This window comes from Thermobia domestica, chromosome 9 (assembly GCF_964235325.1).
Source record: "Thermobia domestica chromosome 9, izTheDome1.hap1.1, whole genome shotgun sequence".
In the NCBI taxonomy this organism is placed as follows: domain Eukaryota; kingdom Metazoa; phylum Arthropoda; class Insecta; order Zygentoma; family Lepismatidae; genus Thermobia; species Thermobia domestica.
Genome location: NC_137462.1, coordinates 54,709,064 through 54,722,297, shown reverse-complemented (window position 1 = coordinate 54,722,297; position 13,234 = coordinate 54,709,064). Strand labels below are relative to the sequence as shown.

The 13,234-nt window shown below is 36.3% G+C and overlaps 1 protein-coding gene across 11 annotated transcripts in view; it reads right to left on the bottom strand.

Moving 5' to 3' along the window:
- The window catches only part of LOC145694661 (uncharacterized), a 392,660-nt gene that overhangs the window by 320,452 nt on the left and 58,974 nt on the right, over positions 1–13,234 (bottom strand). The gene's annotated exons all lie outside the window — the stretch shown is intronic.

The following is a 13,234-nucleotide window of genomic DNA, read 5'->3' as shown; positions in this document are numbered from 1 at the left end:
TAGATCGAACATAACAATTAAAACTAAATTAGGAACTCGAAACGCAATAATTGATACAGGAAGCACGGTTTCCTTATGGCCTTTAGAATCTTTGCCATCCGGAACAGATTTAATTCCATTTCAGACAATAGTGAAAGGAATTTCAGGAAGGAATATTAGTTTAAAGCAAATAGCACTAATAACACTTAAATTAGGACAAACAACATTCAGTCATAACTTTCGAATAGTTAATAGGACGATGCCAACAAATTTAGGAATTGACTTTCTCCAACGTACCTATTCCACGATTGACTTAAACAAGAATATAATTTCTTTCTTCAAACGTCCACGGAAGCCTCAGTCACCAGCTGAAAACAAGGAAGATACACTGTCAGCTTTTACAACTCGCATTGTAATGCAATCACATCAAGACTGTTTATACGTGACTGGGCAGATAACACTTCCTCCTCGTTCACACACGTTCATTCAAGTGACAGGGAAAAAAACACCTGATGCAGAATTCCTGTACGCATCATTGCTTCCTGGAATACTCGAGAAACATAGATTAAGTGCTCTTGACCAAAAGATGGACGTAAGCAAAATGACAATTTTAATTTCAAATCCTAATAGTAACAGCGTTACTATAAAGAGGAATACCCCAGTGGCGGTTCTAGAGGAAGGGAATAAAATATCTTTTAACGCTCTAGAAACACCACATTTTCTAGAAAAAGCGTACCAGTTTACAACAAAAGAAGAGACTGAAGAACGGTGTTAAAATACACCGAAAAACTTTTCAATAAAGAGCTCTTTGACGTCAACCCCAACTTAGCCAAAAAGCAAAAACAAACAGTTTATGAATTATTGTTTAAGTATAGGGATGTTTTTACGTATGCCCCTGACTATATTTTATATTTTAGGGGATATGTACATAAGATTAGGATTTCTAAGTCTACTGTATTTCACGACCGTTCCCCACCAATACCAATTTATATACGGGATCAGGTAGATAAACAAATTCAAGAACACATTAATGCAAAAATAATTAGACCCACAGAGAACAATGAATTCTGTTCTCCACTTCTGGTGCTCCGCAAACCTAACACACAAGAATTTCGGATGGTTCTCAATTTACGGAGATGTAACAGCTATACCAAGTATCTCTTCGTTCCATTTCAATCTACAGAAGACGTTTTAAGCTCTATAAAAAGAAAAACCATCACAACAAGTATTGAACTTTCTAGTTCTTATCACAAAATTTTGCTGCATCCTAACAGCCGTAAATACATGACCTTCGAGCTCAATCATAACAGAAAATCATACGAATTTTTAAGGTGCACGATGGGCTATCGGACCTCAAGTCAAGGGCTCAGTATCGCAACGAGGATGATTTTAGAAGGACTACCCGATACGATTACCAGTTTTGCGGATGATATAATTTGCAGCGCTTACAGCTTTCTACAGCAGTAACAGGATTTAGAATTACTATTTAAAAAGCTTAGAAAACATTATTTTCGTGCATCCCACAAGAAAACATTTAGGTTACCAAGAGCTTCACGTGTTAGGACACCTCGTTAGTGGAAAAGCTATTAAAATATCACCTAAAATAGCAAGGAAAATAAGAAATTTCAACTAGTCAACTACAAAACGGATTCTCAAAAGTTTTATTGGGTTGTGTACATATCTTAGAGCACACATCAAAGATTTCACAATAAAAATGAACCATTCCAATTAGTAACTTTCAAATCTAAGTTTAAATGGACAAAGGAGCATGATATTGTGTTTGAACAATTGAAAGAAGACATACTACAGGCTCCTCCATACTCTCATTTCGACGATTCTCTAGAAATTCGCGTGTATAGCGACAGTAGTCAGATTCAAATAGGAGGCATACTCGCTTGTTATGAACAAAACACTTACACAGAGTAGGTAGTTGCCTACTGTTCCAGAAGACTGAAGAAAACCGAACAGAAAGCTAATATTTGGCAAAAATAATTATACACGCTCATATATACCTTGCGGAAATTTAGTTACAGTAGAGCGTCGATTATCCGAACGTCGGTCAACCGAACGACCGCTTAACCGAACTGTGTACTCGCTCGCACCTGTTACTTACCCACCCTACCGTCCATCATCCCCCTCACTCCCAAACCAAGTTTCCCACAGTAGTCGCCGCACTGAGCCACCGCTGGCGGAACATTGCTTCTAATGGGGCCTTCATAAGGCGCTGCTGACCGGCCAAGCCGCCAGTCGCTGTGTTTCAACAATCAGCACACTTCTTTTTATGAATAAATTTACTGTACAGTACTTCTTTTTGGCAAATAAACATGTACAGTTCGATTATCCGAACAAACCAGTTTTCCGAACACCCATGTCCCCCAATTACTTCGGATAATCGACGCTCTACTGTACTTTTCACTAAATAGAAAATTCCATCTCTATGTGGATGCCAAATGTACAGCTACGTTGGATACACAACCGATAAAGTTGGGAAGTATACCAGATGCAAATTATTCCTAGCCGACTATGATTTCAATATTCAGTATTTGCCAGGGTCCAAACATCCTGCAGACATAATTAGTAGGCTTGAACAAACAAAAGACATCATGAAGGAAGAGAATGACGAAATTAGCGAAGAAAAAGGTGAAGATTATCATGTCTTTAGATTAAATAGTCTTCAAGTTAATACATTACAAGCAGAAAATAACAACCTTGTACCAAACAGAGCAAAAGAACAACGCAAAGACAATTACAAGGACATCATCTGTCTTACAGGGAAAGGAACCTGACAAGATTTCCAGTTAGATCGGCAAGATTTTTTTCTCTCAAAGACGGCATATTATACAGGAAACAAAATCATCCTGATTATGGTTTATTACATCTTTTATGTATACCCAAGACGCTAGCCAACTTATGGTTTACAACCTTTCACCGCCAAGCAACGATCTCTACTTTGGGTTTACAAAAACATATAAAATCGCTATAAAGAAATTTTATATGCCGCACTTTAAGAACTACCTTGCTCACAAAATACGCAGCACGTGCCCGGATTGTCAGAGATTAAAAAAAGCTACCAGAAAAGTATATGATGAACTGGGTTCATTACTCATTACCAAGCAAAGAGGGACGAAATAAATACATATTAGTAGCCACAGAATTAGCTACACGTTGTGTTATTGCAAAGACAGTGAACACAATAAATACCGAAAATATAGAGAATTTTTTAGAATATGACATCATTCTAAAATTCGGATAATCTAAAACACTGTAATGGGATCAACATCCAGTCCATGGAGTTACTCGTTCACAACACCTGGCAAGGAAGTATGATTTCGCCCATAAATATTCACCAGCATATAATTACGCTTCGATTGGATTGATAGAACAAATCAACAAAATTATACAAAATTGTCTCAAATTTTTTGTTCAAGAGCATCATACGGATTGGGAGAAATAGCTACCACACGTTATTTTCGGCATTAATACTTACATACAAGGTGGGACCAAATATTCAGCTAGCTTCTTATTATTTGGATACGAACCTAGGATCCCGAAAGAATGCATGCTAGAATCTACACAGCACATACAAGTTGACAAGGATAACTTAATTGCTATTAGGAAGAAAGTGCAAGCTAACCTGGAATAGGCATATATCAAACAAAAGAAGTTTTATAACAAACGCCACAAACGGACACCCTACAACCCAGGAGACCTTGTTCTAGTATATTTCCCTACAAGATTCGCCTACCCGAACATTTTACCATTCATTATGAATGGCCGGCAAGAATTTTAGAGAAGCTTAATCCAAATTTATACCGTGTGGAATTACCTCCTAAATTCAGGAACAGAATTCAAGAAATTGCGGTGGACCGTTGAAGCCATTTTACGAATATCAAACTGAGGGCATATAAATTTAAGACCTAGAGACAAATAGAAAAAAAATACAATTACACTTACCCAATAAATACTAAAATGTATAATCCTTTTTTCGTTTAGGAACTTCTTATTAAGCCACACCGTAATATGGCTCCTCCTCCTATCACGAGTAGTCCGTCTATATTCTCAAAAAATTGGTCACTAGCTTTTCTAATTTTCGCTCTTTTATCTTTTTGAGGTATCTCAATCCACTTATGAACTTTCTGCAATGTATCTTTTTCACTTTATTTTTCTTTAAAGCCTTGTATACCTTTTTAATAAGCCGAACAGTCACTTCGACCATTTTTCTCGCAATACTAAACCAATATAATAAAATATTGCTTTTTCTTTCTTTCGTAGGATGAATCGGATAGCTAGATCAGCGATTTGCATCTGCATGCTTCTAAGTTCTACAACCTTTGGTAATGAACTCATATTCCGACAGATGGGACTCACAGTTGGTTATTTATTAACTATTAACCAATTATTAACTATGATGACAAAGAATTTGTACCGTATCGCCTGCATTTACTTCTTTGCAGTCCGACTCAAAAATGAATCATGTTCCGGATATGAACATTTAATCAAATTATTGCATTAAAAGAAAGCACAATTTATTAATAAAATTAAAACTAATCCCATGTGATTTTAGAGAAGGATGTTCACATAGACACAACAGAATGATATTTAGTCTTCTAATGGGGCTCACAAACCTAGCATTTAGTGGATATTTGCTATATGAAGTCCATAAATTAAAAGAACTCTATAAACCTTCTTAAATGTCAGACGGAACACCTTAATTCACAGATTCAGGAAATTAAAGAACGCAAGTTTCGACTAACCCACATCGTCTCTAACTTCACAGTAGCAATCGAAAAACTGGTTTCTCAAACACATCATGAGATTTTACAATTAATGTGTACCATAGCAACAAATGAGCGATTTTTGATTACTCTCTTAAACTTTCAGTTTATAGAGCAACATTTCGACTTAATAATACAAAGCATATTGGATAACAGAATTATTGACGCACTAATTAAGTCAACTCTTGCTAATAATATTATACAGGGTAACGCAAATTTAAGAGGCAGGGACTTTTTTTTTTTATCAAACTTCCAAGGCATATCTCGTATCTTTTGATCCAAAGAAAGCAAATTTAGATATCATATTACGAATTCCCATCATACGAGACAGTAATTATCATTTTCTACGTAAAATATTTAATAGTGGATTGTTGACAGACTCTTCTTATCTCCGTCAACAAACCCCAGAATTTGCTATGTGGACGTCGGCAGGGATTTTTTAATTCGATGTTTCACTTGGACAAACACACCGCATGATAGAAATCTGTAAATTTCAAACTCAAGCAAGATCACAGAAAACGGATTGCTTACATAATCTCATCTTACGAAATATAACAGCCAACTGCCACATTAAACCTTCGTTATCAAAAGCAGAATAATTTTATTTGTATACTCCAACGAGACTTCTACTAACAACAAGGAAAGTAGTACGAATAGCTCACCAAAGAAACCATATAGTTGTCACAGGTGAAACGGATCACAACTCTTAACTAATTTCTTTACATATAATGATTATGAATATATTCAGAGATCCTCAACTGACTAACCAGACATACGGCCAATTTCACAATAGAACACCGCACACTTCCTATCGATTATAATTTTAATTTTACTTTCAACCTACAAAATATTCAACAAACTGTGACATCTCCTCAAGCTTTACTTCAGCAAGGACGAAGCAATTTACCGAATTATTTTTCCGAATTACATTTACACCATTCTTTTCCTTGGACCACTCTCATTATTTCTTGTATTTTATTCATTCTTCTCCTTACTATAGGAATAACTTTACATTTCTTATATAAACATTTAAAAGAACACCAACACTAAAACCATCATTTCCTTTCCAGAAATACGTTCCAGGTTCTAATACCGATAATTCTCCTCGTCTTGGCTCTAATAATAATAATTTATTTGGACCTCATCTTTTATAAGACCCGTTACAAAAAAAAAAAAAAAAAAAAAAAAAAAAAAAAAAAAAAAAAAAAAAACACTTAACTAATCGACTAGACATATCTTTACCATTAGAAAGACTTAACTCACCGGCGCCTACTACTAAAGTTGAGATTCCACCGATACAAACTACAAATACAGGATGTAACGTAAACATAGATACCAATTTAAACTAACTATTAGTGAACTAGTATATGTTAGCTATTTTCGTATTTATTAACTACAGTGATGACACTTCTGGCCACTCTGAGGAAAATGATACAGACTACTTTGATCGTGCTTAGATGGGACAGAACCATAGTGTTATCACCATTACATATACATATCACAAATTTTCAGCTAGTAATTTTACAGTGTATTATAGTGTTTACAGTGTCTTTTACAGTCTTTCCAAGTGTATCAGTGTTGTGGTACAAATGACTTTCATTAATGACAAAAGTGTATCTTTGTCAAAAATAATCTTGCAGATTATTTTTTTTTCAGTATGGGGGGTGTAAGGATCCCCATATCACAACAAAAGCACATGTCAATACAACATGTGTTCTTGATTACAAACTATGAATCAAAACGAAAGACACAAAATCAAGACCGCGGAGCCCGAGGAGGAACGAACCACCAAGAGGCCTTCTATAAAAACGCAGCCTGAAGAGGACCAGCTATCAGTCGACCAACTATTAAGTAACCAACACCTGCTCCGAGGTCGCATTGGATTACGCGTACACCTTTTCTTAACCCGAGTCGCATTGGACTAGCGATCCTCACTACAACCAAAACCTCACGAAGCTGCCTTGGACTGACGGGGTTTTCCTTCAAGACTCTCCAAAACCTTGCAGGTGCCTTGAAGACTGCTTTGAGAGAAGGGGCACCATGCTAAATACCAATCTCCTTTACCTGGTCAACAAGAAAAGACACTATTTATTCTTTGAAAATCAAAGACATTGCACTTACGAATTTTATAATAAATTGGTGAAGGGGAAAGAGACTCGCCCGGACCGTTATTTTGTCTTTACCTATGAAATTATTAGAATATGTTACATAGTTTGGTGCCGGGAGTGATCGGGAAAACAAATTAATTTACAAGGTAAGTATCAATGAGCTCATATCAAAACCTACCGTAAAATTTCACTCAGAGGAAGAAAGTCCCACAGAAAGACTACACACAAAAAAGCAGCTGCGTTTTTGAAGTGGAATTAACCAAAATGACAGATTGAAATGTCGCGCATCCATGTCGCCAATTGCACAATACGTTCAGTACCACAAATTCACCAATTTATCTCAAACTGCCTGTTAATAATAAAAAGTCACACCAATTTATCTCAAACTGCCTGTTAATAATAAAAAGTCAATAACAACAATGTGGGTACATACTAAACCTAAGGGTAAGTCCTACAGTAAGGTGAACCTTGACGGCAGCCATCCTGAAATCCGCCATCTTGAATGCAGGTCAAGTTTTGTAAATAGGAATAGGGCAATATGATACATGATTTTGGGCTAGAATTTAAGCAGAAAAACAATGGTAGTAATAGTTTTAAGCTACGTGTATTTGGTGAAAAGTTACAGGCATATTTATTGTGTATGTTTCCATGTGCACAACTCCCGAATGAAGCAGCTGTCCAACAATTTGTAAAATACAAAAATATAGGAAACACCCTCTATATTTTCCCAATTTGTCCCAAATGTTGTTGAGCAAAGCTACACACTTGTAGGAGATTAGTCGGCAAATTTGGTCCAAATTGGTTGAATATGGGCGGAAATACAAGCCGAACAAAATGAAAATTCCATTCGAAAAGTACAAAATAGTTTAAACACCATGTAGATGTTTTCTGATGATTTGTTTGAAGTTATGGTGGTCACAACTAAATACTTTTGAAAGACTACTCTGAAAATTTGGTTTAAATCGGTTGAATAAGAGCGGAGATAGACCAGATAATACGAAAATTTGGCCAAAATCGCTGATAACAAAATCCTTATATTAAGTGCTGTATGTGCAATTTTCCTCTGATCTGTCTCAAATTTTAGTAACGTTTAGTTACAAATTTTAATTATATTTCAATAGCGACAACTTATTTTTGGCAAGCTGCTTGAATTCATAGTAGAATTCATTCTACAAGAAGGTTGTTTTCATCACCAACTAGCTCATCCAGCGGCAGTGTCGAAGAATCAAAGTATGAATCAAGAGCCCAAAGAGTACCGACATCTCAACGTAAGAAGCTCAAATAACGTATCATTTAACGTCGCAGACCTACGTTTCTTTGTTAGATATGATGGATATAACAGCAGAATTACCGCCAAATGATTTCTTCAAAAGTTTGAAGCTCAAGTCAGATTACAGGATATCTCTGAAGAGCAATACCTGGACGTTATAGCGCACCTGCTAGATAGTTCCGCGCTAAGCTGGTTCGACTTGGAACAACATTAATTTCCTAAAATGGACACGTCGTTGATTGATTTTTGTATCCGTAAATTCATTAGTATGAAGGAACTTCAACCCCAATTATCTGACCCCATGCTTCTTGCAGGCTTACGTCGTCTATTACCATATAAGCATCAACGAGCCATTCTGGGGATAGTATAAACGACTTCATTGCAGCTCTAAGCAATATAGAAAATTGTTAAACTCACCTTAACAAATATTATGTAGGACGGAGTAACGATTATATTCAAGCCCGCAATAATTTCACGAGGAACCACGGAACTAATAACTTGAATGGAAACTACGCAATGAGAAATATTCGATCTTCAATCACAAACACCTCTAGATCTGAAAACTCTCGGGGACGACCTAACAGAGATAATACTTGAAGAAAAGCACCTAGCCAAGGAAGGAGACATAACGAGAGAATTGAAAGAAGCTCAGAAAAAGATATACAATGGCGGGATAATTCGCAATACAGCGGAAGCCAGGATACCCAGGTCTTGAAACTAAGAGGAACGAAGATACAAGTCAAGCAAGCGGACTTAGCCGACGGGGAAGAGCAAACTCAAGGCAACGTATGCAGGAGGAAGAAAATTCAGGGGGATATAGCGTCCCTGGAAGAAATGCAACTTATTTTGTGCGGAGACATCCTGGCAATCAAACTCATTATGAAACTAATTTAAACTCATAAGTTGTGCTCTTAAGGGCCAAAGACGCACAATAGGCAATAGAGAACAAGGCCCAAGCATTGAAGCCAACACTTGTATACAGGATGGAAAAGAAAGTAACGAAACTAATTGTGAATCTACTTTTAATCAATCGAAAGATGAATATCCATCCGTATTATTATTATTATTATTATTATTTTTTTTTAATCAACAACTACTATATATTCAACTTCCCGTGAATGGTATTATTCGAAAGACATTGTTGGACACTGGAGCCAACAAATCAATTCTGAGCTTCGATGCATGGAAATCGAAAGATATTTATGCACCCGCACTTGAGCATTGTAACAGGATGACGTTATTACATTTCACAGGTACAACCAAGCGTAAAGTGAAAGGAAAAACTGTCATCCCAATCAACTGAACAGGACATTGGATACCAGTAGTTGTTGTGGATTTATTGAATAAGCAACTCATCTTAGGAATGGACTTCTTAACACAAATGAGAACCATCTTAAACTTACAAGAGAGTACAGTGCAATTCACTAATCCGAATGTCCAAATAATAATGGATCTTATATCGTCATTCTAGTAGTATTATTGATGAGAGTGAAGAAGTCAACGCCCGTGACGTTAGTGCACAGAATGTAATACAAGCTCACTATATGTCAAATCTGGATCGAACACAGTGGGAACGTCAAAAAGAAGTCGCAACAAATAGACCATTGAAGATTGATGCGCCGATCGACATTGAAATCGAAAATAATCACATGGAATGGAATGGATCTTCCATAACTGAAATGAAAGATGATTTGATAGACGAGGTTCTATATCAATCCAATCAACTGAAAGAAAAGGAAAGAAAGCTATTTACGAGTATAGGGATTTATTCTCAGAAAAGCCTGACAGATGCACAGTATTTGAATACGACTTGGGAATCATTGTAAAGGATCCAATTATTCAAAAACAATATTCTATTCCTGTCGCATATCGAGAAGAAATAGAAAAACACATTGAGACGATGCCAGATCATGGAAACATAGAACTGTCCATCTCACCGCATCACAGTCCTGTGTTGGCAGTTCCGAAATGTAATGGAAAGCCCAGGATATGCATAGATTATAGATCAGTCAACCCATACATATCTTTGCAACAAGTTAAATCAGGGAAGATCAACGACTTATTAGCACGTTTTCAGGGTAATCCCTATGTATCGACCCTAGACTTTGTAGGATCTTACTGGCAAGTTGGACTTCAAGATTCATGCAGGCCTTATATAGCATTTTCCTTCAATGGACAACTCTTCCAGTTTCGCCCCGTTCCTTTGGCAATAAAAAATGGATCAACAGCAATTAATGCGTGCCTTCAAATTATATTGGGACCAAGACTAAAGTCCAAAATTGTAAGTTACATTTATGATCTTTGTATTTTAGGGAAAACATTTGAAGAACACCTTAATGTACTGCGAGAAGTATTCCAAAAACTACAAACAGCCAATATGACATTCAATCTCGACAAATGCGAATTCTGCAAAACACCGATCAAATTCTTGGGACACACAACAACCCCTGAAGGGATAAGCAAGGATATGGAGGCTTTTAAACCAATTCTAAAACACCCTGTTCCAACCAAGACAAAGGAAATCCAACAGTTCCTCGGATTCATTAACTGGCACTCTAAGTTAATCTCTACTGTAGCAATTACTGCTAAATCACTATATGAACTTCTTAAAAAACAGAAATGGAAGTGGGCGAGCTATTGCCAAGAAAGCTTTTATCAATTAAAGAAATTAATCGCTGACGATGTTTTGTTAACATACCCAAAGCTTGGACAAATGTTTTACGTCCAATGTGATGGGTCAAAAGCCAGAATTGGGTGCATATTACTTCAAAAAGAAGATAGAAGGAAGCAAGTGATCGAGTATTACAGCCCCACTCTATCTACACATGAAAGAAATTACTGTTTCAGAAATTGAAAGCCCAGCGGTAGTAGCAGCAATCAGCAAGTGATGACATTATCTTATAGGAGTTAAGTTCAAACAAATAGTAGATCACGAAAATGATATGGCTCAAACGAGTACGTAGCTGGAACGCTAGACTACATAGATGGGCAACTGAATTGCAAAGATTCGATTATGAAATTGAATATTGTAAAGATGAAGAAAATACCGCAGCTAATGCCCTTTCTTGAACCTTTCCATTAACTGAAAAAGAAATTGTCCGGGTTCACTTCACCAAATCAATGTTATCTGAGAGCCGGATAGTGCGGAGAGAAAAGATCCCGAACTGTCACCTATCATAAAGTACGTGGAAGAAGGTCAACCATCGGAGAAAATAAGGAAGAGAAGCTGGGACAAATTCTACAAAATAGAAAATGGAATATTGTTGGTCAAGGATTATCATGACGAAACTTTTTAAAAGATATTCCTCCTCTCTTCTTTGGTGAAAACTTCTTGAACGTTGTCACGATCATTTTGGACATTCACAATAGTCTCACAATCACTTCAGTGGAAAATCATCAGAACCGACATCAAGAATTTTGAAAGACTGCGTTACGTGTATAAAAACAAAGGAAAATGGAAGCCACATCAAAACCTCTATCATACCATAGAGATAGATGGCCCACGAAAGTTAGTCTTAATTGATTTTATGAGACCGTATTGTGCAAGTAAAAACAATGAGAGGTATGTGCTTACAGTATTGGACGGATACACTAGGTATTACATGAAACTAGGTCTAGAGGATTACATGAAACATCTAGGAAGGCCCAAAGCCATCGTCTAAGATAAGGGACCACAATTTACTAGTAAACTGTACCTACGAAGACTATGTGAATATAGAGTAAAGGTCAAACATGTCACCAGATATCATCGCCAAGCTAATCTTGTGAAGAGAATCCATGCGGAAATCGTCACTCATCGGATTATATTGTCACAACGATCACGAAATTTGGTCCAAAGAATAGAAAAATCACTGAATTTGTTAAATTACTCTGTGTCAGAATGTTTGGGTCTATCCCTTGCAGAGCTATTCCTAACTATTCGTACCGAAGTCTTACTTGTTAAACAGTTTGGAATTAACCTACAACCGAATACTGAAGATGGCGTAGATTGGAACCACTAGTTGATCCTAGCATACACCAAACAGACCAATCTAATCAAAAGGAGGAATGAGAAATATAATTTACGGCAATCGCATCGAGATACCATTAATGAACAAGGTCGTCTGTTCGTCAAACAACACAATCTTAGCAGCATGATTAATTTCAAAGTTGCGAAATTCTGCGATATCTATCAAGGCCCTTACTATTCCAGCAAAAAAATTAATGAAAGACTTGCGGAACTTTTAGATCCAAAGGTCGACAAAAGTTGTGGTATAGAAAACGTTGATAATCTGAAGTGAAACCAAAGCCCCAGCACTAGACGGCAATGGATAGAACTGGACAACACGTCAACAGTACCATTTGGGAGGAGATTGCATGCAAGAATTCCACATCCCCAAATGAGATGAACAAGACAGGCAATGCATAAGAACCGGAGGATAATGAACAAGCAAGAACAAATAACGAAAAAATTGTATTTGTATGAATTTTACTTATGTCAGTGTAAAATCAATACTATAACGGACTTCTTAGTGATTTATTTCTTCCCTAATTGGATCTAGCAAAATACTATAGTTCTTTAATGCTATTGCATTTGTGTTCACCAGGGTTCTTGAACGTTAACAACTGTATTTTTAACTATTAATTCCCTTTTCCGGGATCCATCTTATGTCACAGATATATATATATTACCTTTGTATTTATTCTTATTTTAATTACGTAAACAGTTAGATATAACATTCACATTTAATTTTTCATGAGCGCAGTATGCTGTATTGTTGTTTTTTCATGTGAGAAAGTACTCCCGCCATGAGACTGTCTTTTGTCTGGTGTGTAAATGGAACACTTAGACATTTTATATTCAGTGTTTTAACAACTGTTTAGCTTAGTGTCGTCTCTACAAAGGAAGAACATTTTACTATTTTCTACAGATCCACATAGCTCTGCAGACACAAATAAGTTATTCTTTCATTTTATTTAGTTTGTTTATTATACCAGGCCTTTGACTCTGTATTGTTTTTATAGCCGGAACGTTTAAATAATAAATACTTCATACGCAATACTTTTCTTTCTATATTCAATATACAAAGAATATATGTTACAGTTTATAAATTACTTTTTAC